This window comes from Ixodes scapularis, unplaced genomic scaffold (genome assembly GCF_016920785.2).
Source record: "Ixodes scapularis isolate PalLabHiFi unplaced genomic scaffold, ASM1692078v2 PGA_scaffold4__175_contigs__length_147842914, whole genome shotgun sequence".
NCBI lineage: Eukaryota > Metazoa > Arthropoda > Arachnida > Ixodida > Ixodidae > Ixodes > Ixodes scapularis.
Window position 1 is genome coordinate 29533179 of NW_024609879.1, and position 13968 is coordinate 29547146.

Here is a 13968-nt window from a genome sequence, read left to right on the forward strand (position 1 = left end):
TCTCTGGTGCTACGAACACCCTCACCCCCGAAGGTCATTCCGGCAGTCCGCGCGTCGGATCGGACGGTTTCGTCGTACATGGTTTGCGGCGCGCCACGCGCCACCTCCGCCAATACCGCCACCGTAGACAAGCAAACCGCTGGGCGAGCGGGACACGCCGACGGGAGCGCGGGTAGCGTCGAAGGCCACCGCCGCCTGCCGCCAAGGCCATGGACCCTACCGTCCGCCATCTTTGCATCCTTACTCGCAAGCGCTGAGGCCCTCCTATTCTAGTAGGTGTTGAGCAGGGCCGGTCACCCCAATTCCCGATGAGGAGAAAGGAGAAAGAGTTCCACGGGGGGGGGGGGGGGGAGGAAACCGATGGCGCCGCCCATCTCCTATTACGCCCCTGCCGTCTCGCGCTTTCTTTGAGGACTATCTCGTTGCCTTTACATTTTTTTTAATCGCCGATATTCGGATCCCTTGCGAAGAGGTTCTCACTGCAGCATTTGCCTTCCATGACGAATTGGTTGTTCCAGCTCCTATTGGGGCAGCCGTCTCAATGGAAGCGTCAGCTTGGGACTGATATTTTTCCCGAATTAGCAGCTTCCTGTGCGGCGTCCGTCCACCGGCCGTAGTGGCAACACACGCTTGCGTGAATTCTGTGGTCGCCGTTTTCTCCGCTGCCGCGGCCGAAAGCATGGAAAGGTCGTCTACATTTCTTTCCTCCATTTCCTCGTCGTCCATCATCGGTATGTTTCCAGTTGAAATCATGGGATATTTAATCTTGTTCGTGTAGTCTTCTGCATGTCTATCCTCACGGCACTGCCGGCACCGGGGTGTCTTACATTGACGGCCTTTGTGTTCCAGCTGCTAACAGCGGAGACAAAGAGGCGGTCAAGCCGCCACAAAGAAAAGAACCCAGTAGCCGGTGACTGTCACCTTATGCGGCAGGCGTCTCCCTCGTAAAGAATGAGCTTCATTATCGTGCTCGGAGTCTCGATCTTGAAATTTCCACCCGGCACCCACCTTATATCCCGATAGATCTTCTTACGCCTGCCGAAGGGCTGGAAGGCGCCACTCACCTCCTCGTCGTTCACGCAGGTTGGCAGCCAATGGAATTGAAGCGATGCCTTCCTTCACATTGGGGTACACGATCATGCACTCCCTCTCTTTGAAAAATAACTTTTTGAGGGAAGTCAAACAGTCAACGACGACGCATTGTGTCAACCACGCGTGATTACCCACGCGTGGTAGAGATAGAATGGGCCATGTTTCGCCACGTTCTTAATTTCAAAAGCGGCGCTTAGAAATTTCCCCAAGTCGCCTATCTGTCGAGTTTTGCCTTGGGGTGTCCATGAAGGAACGCGGCCGTTCTCAGTCGCTTGCCGGAAGAGGGAGCCTGGAGGGTCATCCGGCTGTCCTTCCTCTCCAAGTGACTGGTTTTAGCCGACGCCACCGCGCTGTTTTAATTGATGTTTCTCGGTTCGTCCCACAGGAGCTCGGTAAACACCTAACCGTCGCACACAAGTGCGTGCACGCTTGTCTGTTTGCACATGTATCTTCACTTCCTGACACGACTGTTTAAATGTCTCCTAAACAAATATAAAGCGTCATTCCTGAAATAAGGCATTTCATACAGTATGTAACTTTGGCCGGCCAGACGCGAAAGTGTCGTTTTCTACTTTTTTTTTCTTTTCTCCTTTCTTTTGTTCTCTTTTTTTCTTTTCTTTTTTCTTTTATTCTCCTTCTATCATGTGTGTACATATTTTCTTCTCTTTCTTTTATATTTTCTTCACTTAACATGGGGTTCTATTTTCGTGGTTAATTTTAGCTCCTCTTCTCATCTATATAAATAAATTAGTTGGGAGTCAGCGCTCTTTCCTTCTACTACTTTTTACTTCCTCCGACGCTTTCTACGGTGTTTTGTCTTAGCACCAAGGGATAGAGCAGATCGCCATGTAGCGTCACTACTTCAGACAACAGTCAATCGATACCGTAGAGGGCACGATAAACCTCCTGCCTTCGCAATTACTTCAGTTACGACAAGACGTTTCACGCAAACCAAGAGCACAAATAATTTTGGGACCTACACGCACCCACAAAAAAACAAAAAGCAGAACGCATAAAAAACTTCTCATTAAAGGATTCCCATGAGACACTGCACTCCTGAAAAAGATGAAACTCTCCTTGATATTTGATGAACCCAGGGAACACGAGTGTGTGTTTTGAACGCAGCGCGTCCGAATCCACCGATAGCTTCCGGTAACCAAGCATTTGCGCAAAATATTTAAAACGAATGCCATTATATTTTGTATTCATGATGCGGCGAACAATCAAAGTGCGAGTGCAAGTTTGCGCTTTACGTATTTTCATTCGACGAGTGACTCTCACCTTGACAGAATTTACGTGTCTATCGAAATATTGACTGGGCATGAGAAATACGATATCTTATCTTTATTATAACGCTTTAGATTCCTTTTTGATTGGTGGGCAACTTAAAAAGACCAAGTTTTACTGGGATGTGTGAAAGTTTAAAAACAGCATTCTGGAGGATGAGGTTAACAATGAAACAGTACAGAAACTGATCAGTATGACACAGGAGGGCGATGGAAGCGCACCTGAAAAATTAAACAATCTTCAAAATCCTCGTTAAAACTTTGAGCGTTCGAGCGCTCCAGTGGGTTAGTTTGCTGGAAGAAAATCGACGATAATCTTTTTTCTGGAAGATTTTGAGATAATCCGTACATCCGAATGCGAATATCGGGGAAGGTTAGTGACCGACATTAGGTTAGTAAAGAACGAGATTGTCACGAATGACAAATGGTGAGGAGGCGAATAACTAAAGAAACTAAACATCTAATGAGGCCAAATTGTGCCCAAAACAAAAACAGCGAAAGGCTAGCGTCGCAGGCGTCGATGTCGGCGAAACAGCAGGATCGAGCGCTTGGGCGAGACTGGCTATGGCTCGCCACGCGAAACCCTTTATGTACGCGCGTGGGCTTCTGGAATAATCGGCGTAGAAGTTTCGACGCGTACAACATTCGGACCCAGAATAAGCTACACTGTTCTTGAATTAACCAGAACATTGAACTGAAAGAATAAATACAATATGAGTAACTCCCAGTAATCGAACACTGGCTCTTCGCGAAGGAGGCAAGCACGATAACCGTTGGTCGACGGCGGCGCTGTATACTTGGCCAGCTGCGCGCGTGGCAATATCACGTACAGAAAGCATAGAAGTATAGACCGTTTTCGTGTGACGATTGTCATGACAAAATAAGACGTAGTTGGGTTGGGCGACGAAAGCGAGAGTGCAATTTTTATGCATAACAACAGTAAAAACGCATAGCCAACGAAAAAGTGCAACTATTGGCACAAACCCATAGATATCTTGCGCCTTTCCATTGGCAAATAAAGTGATTTTATGCGTCGCCCCAACTCAGCTACATCAAAATTAAACATGATGGACACCACAAAAAAAAAGTCTATAGAGTTGACTTTGCACGCGCTTGTGCCGAAAGATATACTTTCGATGAGCGTCCCACTAAAAAGCATTAAGGTCACAGCCTGGACATGTAAACAGAAGAAAACTTGAAACAGAACCAAACAGAATGCATTGGTCATTCAAGTAGTGTTCACGAAGTCATTTAGATAGCATTCTTTGAATGCTACATTGAATGCTACACTAATCTCTTTCAGGTGAAGGGACATGAGAATGTCGCAAAGCTTCAAGTGTATCTGGCGGTTATGCGTATTCTTTATGGCGAGATAAAGGATAGGCTAAAAGGGCCATTAGGCGTGGCGGAAATTTCACCCGCAATCTATGATTTTCGGACTAAACGGCTTCCAGGACCCCAGGATTTGACTGCGGAAATATATGAGAATTGCAAAAACGTCATGGTTGGGTTCCTTCCTCCAATGGTATTGCATGCACGCAAGTCAAACTGCCAACCTCATTTATAAATAAAAGCGTACTGTGCTTATCCCAACTGTCGGTGACAATGAAAAGATACAAAACTATAAAGACCTATTTACCAATAGCGGCCTATAAAGTGGACTATAAAGAATTTATTCAAATTCTCGCCGGAATATTACAGGAGGTTATTTGTGAAATAATCGGAGGGCACCAGACCTGATCCCTTAAAGGAAGGTGTACTGTAACAAACATTTACTTCGCAAGGTGTATATTAGACTTGTGTGAAGTGTATCTTAATGAGATGGCATTGCTTCAGACCTTTAACGTTAATAATCACTTTAACAATAACGTTATTTATTTACATCGATCATGACGGGTGCCCTAAAAGGAAAACAAAAAGCTGCCGTAGGCAGCTTGACTTGTTCTCGGGCCCTTGACACTGGTCAGGAAGAAGCATGCGGATAATTTGCAAAAGACAACTTATACAGTAGGAGCATCTCACGCACTGTGTATTGTATAACACCGAACATTTAATCGCTTACAACACTATCGTCAATCTCCCCTTCAATCGCGTACAACACTGTGCATGGTATAAAATAGTAAAACGTATAAATATGGGCGAATTTATTACGTGTTTTGTTCAAATGGCGGACACCGGATGTACCGCACAAATTAGCGGACGTACAACAACGCGCAATAATGTATTGTTTGCCGTGAAACAAGGCTCCGCAATATCGCCTCTATTGTTTAGAAGTTTTTTTAGAGGCTTTTTGTAAAAATGCTCGTAAGAACAATATATACGCAGATCCAAGCTCCTGAGTAAAGAGAGACCAAACTGGTCGCGTATTCAGACGTCGGAGCCTTATTTTATAAGGGTTGGGCAAGCATTTCAGAAGTGGCGATGAAACTTAAATTATTTTATGAGGTATCACGTGCGACTCTCAAATGGGAAACGTGTTGTCGTCTTTACCATAGCGCGTGGGCTATGGAAACTAATATTTTCAATAGTATCACTTTTACGCCAACGCAAACTGAATATTTGGGAGTTCCGTTGGTGCGCAGTAGAGGACCAAATGTTTAGTAGTCCACTTTTGTCCAGAAAAATGGTAAAGGTAGGATTTCCCAATACTTTGGCGCGCTACTGCTTGTAGCGTCCTTTTACATGTTAGGTCTCGTGATAGGCTTTAGCGGCGCTTTATCTTATATCGTCAGAAAAGGAGGGCCTTTTTCGCATGTTTTTATCATATACACACCAGCTACCAGCTGGGAGCACGTGGAACGAAAGCTCTTACTGCGGAACCTAAGAGTCCTCGGTTCAATCTCCACCCGTACCCACTTCGATGTGGATAAGCGTCGTATTTGCGTGCGGTTATGCTTCACCACTGTGTGGTGCACATTAAAGACCCCAGACTAGTGGTTGTACTTCGCTGGCCAGATTTATCTTCTACAGCTGAGACACCAGAAAACCATTGAGGCTGACTAACTTCCGGCTCTGTAAACATACTCAACAATATTATTATCATTTTGAAATAAATTATCTCCTTTCTGCTCGCTGTGATCCAGACCAAATTGCCAGTAGAGATTTTTTCATTCGTCGTTTGTTCGTGCTGCCGTAAGCAAAGCAGGATAGGTATCCTTCTTCGCGAATTAATTGACGCATTTTATTTTTTGTCTGTGTGTTTGTGTTCGGTGTATTTGTCAAGCGCCAAATAAAAGTGGTTAACTCGAGACCTTATTAAACCGTCTTTTTTTTTTTTCCGGGGCACCGTTCAGCGTTGCATGTGGGCTCAGGGCATGACGTTATATTGCTTGCTAAAAATATGTTATTTCAAGTTCATATACCTACATCTTTCTTTAAACTACATACGGGTATATATCCTGAAAAAACTTCCTTCATAGGTGAAATATTGAACGCCGTGGAGTGTCCACTGTTTTTTTATGCAAGACACATTAAGCCTTGAAACGCATACATGTATAATGCAGGGACGCGCTTCTTTTTTTCTGGGATATCCTCAAGCAATCTACTAAACTTACAACCTTACGACGACACCACACGGAATCAGGCGCTTTCCTGTAGGAAAACACGTTGAAATCATAATTGATTATTTCATAATCCTGGACCTGCATGCCATATTTTTTAATAGATGCTGAAACTTGCTATTGCTGATGTAGATACGCTACCCGAGAGGCTGTACTTTACTGGAACTGAAGTCAGTGTAATAAGTCTGTATGCGGCCTTATTTCGCCCATCTGAGAAGGTACACCGCTTGGACAGCCTTGAACTTCTTGGAGAAAAAAGATTACCTTTATCTGCGCGTTGTTTGTCGCGAAAATAACTATATGATTTAAAGCGTTAAGTAGTTTTGTAAGAAAAAAAAAAAAAAAACAGCTCAAAGGCGGGTTTGAATTTCGGCCGAGGTGCGCAATCTGACGGAGGCTACTTGTAAAGGTGTAGTCTAACCGGGATTTTGGTTGCACGATCGTAACTGTTCAAGTGTTATTTGCAAAACTGACCCAACCTAGTATCAAGTCTGCGCAACGCGTACCGTGGAACAAAATGAGTCAACGCATTAGATAACAGCCGAACGCCAATGTGAGAACCAACCTTAAGACCACGTCAGTCGCACATTACTGCAAGCGTAACTGCACTCTGTTATTTGAATAGCCGTCGAGTAGTGTCCAGAAAGTTTCAATGTAATGCCGCAACCCAGGCCTTTCAGTTGAAGCCACTATTTTAGATTCTTTTCCCGAGCAGTCAAAGTTTATGATCCCTCCAAAAACATCAGATGTACATGGTTCGACGTATCCTTAGTACGAAGTGCTCTTTTTATGCTTTACAGATTAGTTTTGAAAATAGCCACAAAACCTGCACTTATGCGCTTTGAGCAGGTGAGTATTACGGCTAGGGGGACATAGGATAGGGGGAATCGTAGCGACCAGTCGGTTAGTTAAGCAAGATTTGTTAATTACCTTTTTCTATTTAGTGAATTTTAATGAGGCTTCACTTAGAAACTTGCTGACCATAATCGAAAACAACTAAATACACTCTTTCTAGATGGGTAAAACGAATGGGCAGCATATTACGTCGTTCCATAAAAACGCTCCATTTGCACGCATTTCTAGGTTTCGGTTTCTTACTGGAGCGCATTTTTGCGCCGCGTCCCTGCTCTCCAGTGGCTGCGACGTACAACACACGTGCGCCCAACTTCCCTCCATCCTACGAGGGAGGCGAGGGGGTTGTTTCGCGCCGCGACCACTGGGGAGCAGGACAGCGGGCGCAAAGAAGCGCTCCGATAAGAGACCGGAATCTAGGAACGCGTTCATATTAAGAGCTTTCTCAAAACGCCGCAAAACGCCTGCCCCTGTCTTTTTTCTTCCTAAGAAAAGTTGATTTAGTGGTTTCCGATGATGATCAGTAAGTTTCTGATTGGAACCTTATGTCTAATTTCACTCTTTAAATAGTTAACTAACAGATTATATTTAATTATAGGACTGATTGTTACGATTAGCTCCCCCCCCCCCCCCCCTGTGTCCCCCGGGCAGGATAAGTAACCTGCACATACAGCGTAAATGTAGCTTTCACAGCTTTTTTTTTTTTAATCTGTAAAGCATAGGAAATACCCCTCTATTTATTCTTATATGTCACTAAGATGATCGCTGAATTATGTTTTGTTTCGGAGACTTGGCAAAAAAAAAAAATCAACAAGCCTGCCTTTTCTTCTTTTCGCTCAGGTCTCGCATACCTTGGCGGACTCTGCAAAGAACGGTGGCGTTTCGGTATAGTGGAAGATGTCGCTCATACATACTCCATGGTTTCCGCTGCTGCTCACGAGATAGGACACATGTAAGCCTTTTTGCAATTATTATCTGATAGTTCTGTTCACTGGTAAGGCTTTCTTAAAAGCAGAATTTTCTGAATGATGCATAAGAACAATTATTAACAAAGAATAAAATGTCGTATATTTATATTAATTGTTTATATACTTGTTTTCTACATGAAATTGAGTCTTGCAGAACTCACCTTTAGGTTAACTGAAACTATTCTACTAAGTGCCCTACCGAACGAATTTAATGTACCGGTGAGTCTCAGAGTTGATATTGCTATAACACAATGAATAAAATATAAAAATCTGTGGACTTACCAATTATAAATAGGTCAACACAATTACTTTTATCTAATACAACTATTGCACATACAATATTTCACGAGTTTATGTATATATATATATATAAAACAATTATAATATTATTGATATATTGAACCAAAATATCGCTAGAAAATAACCAAAACCAATTTTCCTATATGAGCCAGCTGAAGGCACATCATGGAAGACAATCAAAACGAAACGTCAAAATGAAAATTAACCTACAGCGGGTTGATAAAGATGATTTGAAACAACACTGAAGAATAAAACATGTAGGAACGAGGACGAACAGTAGAGTTATTTAAACAAGCAACAGACATTTAATGATGCCACCATCCTTGCCGTTAGCCCTTCCCTTCCCTGGCATACGAAACTCCTTGGAAAGGGAAAACAAATCCTGCAGAAAAAGAAGAAACCCGTGAGAAATAAGTCTGTTAAGGCAGAAGACAAAAAGGAGAACGTAAGCGAACTGCTCAGTTATCAAAAGAAAATGAAAAGGAATCAGGACGGAAGAAAGATTTAGAACTATTACTTGAAAACGAGCGCTTAGGTGAATAAGATGCGAATACGTGACACGATAAAAACACAGAGGACGGCGAAAAAAGACACAACCTCTTTTTTTTAGTCATGGGGAATGTTAACGAAGATATTTTACATCTTTATTATTGTCACCTTCGCCCGGCACATCACGCGAAATAATGAGGCGAGACGACGATAACAATAAGAATATACATATAAATATACATATATATATATATCAGGGTGTCGAACCGGAACCGAACCGAACCGGTATTTTTTCCGGAACTGAACCCGAACCCGAAGCGTTGTATTGTTATCGCGATGAACCCGAACCGGAACTGAACCGGAAAAAAATAACGGTTACAAGCTCTTGTCAAAACGGTTCGGCCACGCGCTGTTGACAATGAATGTGCTATCAATGCCATTTCTTTTTTAAGTGCCGTCAACTGACACACACCTCGCTTACATATTTTTCTTCTCCACTCAGTCTTAGGAATATAAACGCTGCATCCATGAATCTTGAAAAACGCTGCATCCATGAATCTTGACATAGGAACCAGTATTGCGCTGGTCGCGACTTTCACGGAAAAAAAAAGAATTGGAAGGCTGTGAAAAAAAAAAAAAATCGCGTCACGGGATTTCATTTTTTTACAATCTCGTAAATCCTAAATGCTGCTGTGTGCTCATTTCATAACACGTTTCTAGAACGCGCAAGTTCTTGAAGCTTGCTTCCATCGGAATGAGAAAAAGAAAAGGCTGTGGAGTTTGATAATAATGCATCCGGTTTTATATAGGCACTTAGAAGCTAACATATTTGTGAGACAGCGAACTCTTCTATTTTAATATTTATCCTATTACGTCCTTCTGGCGTTGCGTTCGGTCAAGTGTTTTTCATATTCCGTATCTTGTTTAATAAAAACTTCTTTCAGGGTCTACTTTGAGTTACCGAAGGCTAGTTCAAATAAAGAAAGCTGTATTTTATCCCCACTGTTCCTTCAATTGCTTACACGCCGAGGTGGCGGGATAGTTAGCGAGTTCTGCTTGTAAGTGGGTTTGTAAGGAGGTCGCGGATTTTACAGCTCCTGCGTCGGACCCAATTAGATGAAGTCCGAATGCGTAAACGTCGGTGAGGTAACCTTTGAGTGCACATAAAGAAACCATTCCTGGTAGAAATCCCTGAGCCTTACACTACGATGTATCCCGTTTCGTATGTGCTGATTTCAGATGTTTTATTTGTAATTTATTTTGATGTTGGAATTTGTCATTTATAATCTCCGAACCGGTTCGCGAACCGGTTCAGCGCCCCGAACCGGTTCGCGAACCGGTTCGCGGATCAAATTAGTTGAACCGGAACAAAATAAATTTATCTGAACCTGAACCGTAACCGAACCCGTATTTTTTTCGGTTCGACACACTGATATATATATATATATATATATATATATACACGAAATTGTGCAGATGAATGAACCGTACTTAATCCAATGAGTTAAAGAATCCAAGTTTCCAGGAACCCGCCGAAAGCCAAAAAATGGCGGAGCCAGGATTTGAACTCTGGGCCTCCCAATGTCCGGTCGGGTGTGCTAACCTCTACACCACTCCACCTTGGCTTCCTGGCATTTCCTACCTGTCTAATTAATGCACAAGAAACGAAATGTATCCAATCGGAGGTGTTCTGGAAACACACGCCGCCGCGTGAAACGCGCTACGACGCTTAGTGTCACGTGGTACGTGCTCGTTTGTGCTCCAGAACTCCTCCCACTGTTTGTCTCGCCCCGTGTACATGTAGTAGTATTCTTTGTTTTATGAGCTTTTAGAGACATGGTATCATCATCATATGCGAGAATCAAGAGCCACGTTATTGAATATACAACACGGGCACTTCACACCATCGTACGTGGTCTCCGAGGAGGATATAAACGAAATTGTGCAGATGAACGAACCGTACTTAATCCAATGAATTGAAGAATCAAAGTTTCCAGGAACCCGCCGAAAGCCAAAGCCAACTTGGATTCTTTAATTCATTGGATTAAGTACGGTTCATTCATCTGCACAATTTCGTTTATATCCTCCTCGGAGACCACGTACGATGGTGTGAAGTGCCCGTGTTGTATATTCAATAACGTGGCTCTTGATTCTCGCAGATGATGATGATACCGTGTCTCTAAAAGCTCATAAAACAAACAATACTACTACATATGCACGGGGCGAGACAAACAGTGGGAGGATTTCTGGAGCACAAACGAGCACGTACCACGTGACACTAAGCGTCGTACCGCGTTCCACGCGGCGGCTTGTGTTTCCAGAACACCTCCGATTGGATACATTTCGTTTCTTGTGCATTAATAAGACAGGTAGGAAACGCCAGGAAGCCAAGGTGGAGTGTTGTAGTGGTTAGCACACCCGACCGGACATTGGGAGTCCCAGAGTTCAAATCCTGGCTCCGCCGTTTTTTGTCTTTCGGCGGGTTCCTGGAAACTTGGATTCTTTAATTCATTGGATTAAGTACGGTTCATCCATCTGCACAATTTCGTTTATATCCTCCTCGGAGACCACGTACGATGGTGTGAAGTGCCCGTGTTGTATATTCAATAACGTGGCTCTTCATTATCGCAGATGATGATGATACCGTGTCTCTAAAAGCTCATAAAACAAAGAATACTAATACATGTACACGGGGCGAGACAAACAGTGGGAGGATTTCTGGAGCACAAACGAGCACGTACCGCACCACATGACACTAAGCGTCGTACCGCGTTCCACGCGGCGGCGTGTGTTTCCAGAACACCTCCGATTGGATACATTTCGTTTCTTGTGCATTAATAAGACAGGTAGGAAACGCCAGGAAGCCAAGGTGGAGTGTTGTAGTGGTTAGCACACCCGACCGGACATTGGGAGGCCCAGAGTTCAAATCCTGGCTCCGCCGTTTTTTGTCTTTCGGCGGGTTCCTGGAAACTTGGATTCTTTAATTCATTGGATTAAGTACGGTTCATTCATCTGCACAATTTCGTTTATATCCTCCACGGAGACCACGTACGATGGTGTGAAGTGCCCGTGTTGTATATTCAATAACGTGGCTCTTCATTATCGCAGATGATGATGATACCGTGTCTCTAAAAGCTCATAAAACAAAGAATACTACTACATGTACACGGGGCGAGACAAACAGTGGGAGGATTTCTGGAGCACAAACGAGCACGTACCGCACCACATGACACTAAGCGTCGTACCGCGTTCCACGCGGCGGCGTGTGTTTCCAGAACACCTCCGATTGGATACATTTCGTTTCTTGTGCATTAATAAGACAGGTAGGAAACGCCAGGAAGCCAAGGTGGAGTGGTGTTGTGGGTAGCACACCCGACCGGACATTGGGATGCCCAGAGTTCAAATCCTGGCTCCGCCATTTTTTGTCTTTCGGCGGGTTCCTGGAAACTTGGATTCTTTAATTCATTGGATTAAGTACGGTTCATTCATCTGCACAATTTCGTTTATATCCTCCTCGGAGACCACGTTCGATGGTGTGAAGTGCCCGTGTTGTATATTCAATAACGTGGCTCTTCATTATCGCAGATGATGATGATACCGTGTCTCTAAAAGCTCATAAAACAAAGAATACTACTACATGTACACGGGGCGAGACAAACAGTGGGAGGATTTCTGGAGCACAAACGAGCACGTACCACGTGACACTAAGCGTCGTACCGCGTTCCACGGGGCGGCGTGTGTTTCCAGAACACCTCCGATTGGATACATTTCGTTTCTTGTGCATTAATAAGACAGGTAGGAAACGCCAGGAAGCCAAGGTGGAGTGGTGTAGTGGTTAGCACACCCGACCGGACATTGGGAGGCCCAGAGTTCAAATCCTGGGTCCGCCGTTTTTTGGCTTTCGGCGGGTTCCTGGAAACTTGGATTCTTTAATTAATTGGATTAAGTACGCTTCATTCATCTGCACAATTTCGTTTATATCCTCCTCGGAGACCACGTACGATGGTGTGAAGTGCCCGTGTTGTATATATATATATATATATATATACATATATATATATTACCAATTTTTTTCTTTCTTTCTTATAAGTTCTGTTAAATATATATATATATATATATATTTATTTAACAGAACTTATAAGAAAGAAAGAGAAAAATTGGTAATAGCCAAGGTATAGCTTAAAAAAAAAGGAACACAAGGACGAGTGTCACGATCGGTCCCTTCCGAAATCCCGAGTCTCCGTTGTTAAGTCACTCACGACCTTTTGATTGGACGGTGCCACGATGGGTCCTGTCCTGGACAATGTCTGGTTCGTAGCGACGACCGAATCTCGGAGCGTAGCCGGCTACGGGTAGGGTCGGTTTTGGACCGCAGCCGAAATCGACCCCCTGGTCTTGCGGAGCTCTTCCAAGCACGTCTGCCCTCACTGTCCGCCGGGTAGTCGTCCTCCTCTTTCTTTTTCCTTCCCCTTCCTTGTCACCAAAATTGCAGATATCCTCTTCTTTCTCTTCTCCGGTTCTCACACGTGACAATTATGGTTGATAGACAAAACTCGAACCCTAAAAACCAAAAATGGCCAGATTACTAACACCTCGTCGTGAAACTGCTGCTTTTTGAAACTCTTAAATTTATTGTAAATTTCACTTTCCTTCACCCACTGCCTTTCTTTCCCCCTCCAGAAGGTTGAAATCTTTAATTGTGATTAGTTTATTTCGTCTATTTTATCCTGCTGCTAAGTGAAAGAAGTTGTGTTTTCGTTCAAAGTCTCTGTTTTTATCCCTTCATGTATTCGTAGAAACCGAAAAAAAGGAAAAACCAAGAAAAAAAAGAAGGGGATTACTTCACACCTGCCACATAAAAATTATTCCTATCTTGGATAACCGTAGAAAAGGCGAGGCAAGCGTCAAATCATCACCGGCCATCCCACATGATTAAATTACTTATCTTCCAAGTCTGTCCTTGTATTTCTCGATAGCTTCGGCTCATAGTTTGAACAAATGCGGCTCTGGTCCACAATTGGCTGGAGAGTGCCACTGGATACTCATTTTGCTTCGAGAAAGTGGTCTCTGAGAGGAGTGTTCATACATCTGCCAATAGTGGTGGGACCACCATTCTCACCGTGTTAATGACTGTAGACTATTCTCGGTGTTTACAGATATTGTCATGAGTGACAAGTGATGAGGCGATATTAACTGAAGAAGCTAAACGTTTAATGAGGCGAACTTGTGCCCAAAAATAAAAAGGAAACAGAAGAAAACAGTAGAGCGTCGCGGGCGTCGATGTCGGCGAAACGGCAGGATCGAGCGCGGGGGCGAGACTGACTCTGACTCGCCACGCGAAGCCCCTTATGTACAGTCGGCACGGAATGAAAAGCGAACATGGAACACATGGTTTTCGACCCACGCTGAGTCACCTGGAGA

The 13968-nt window shown here is 43.8% G+C and overlaps 1 pseudogene; it reads left to right on the forward strand.

The window, feature by feature from the left end:
- Positions 1-13968, forward strand: part of LOC115331067 — an 89901-nt pseudogene that overhangs the window by 57866 nt on the left and 18067 nt on the right.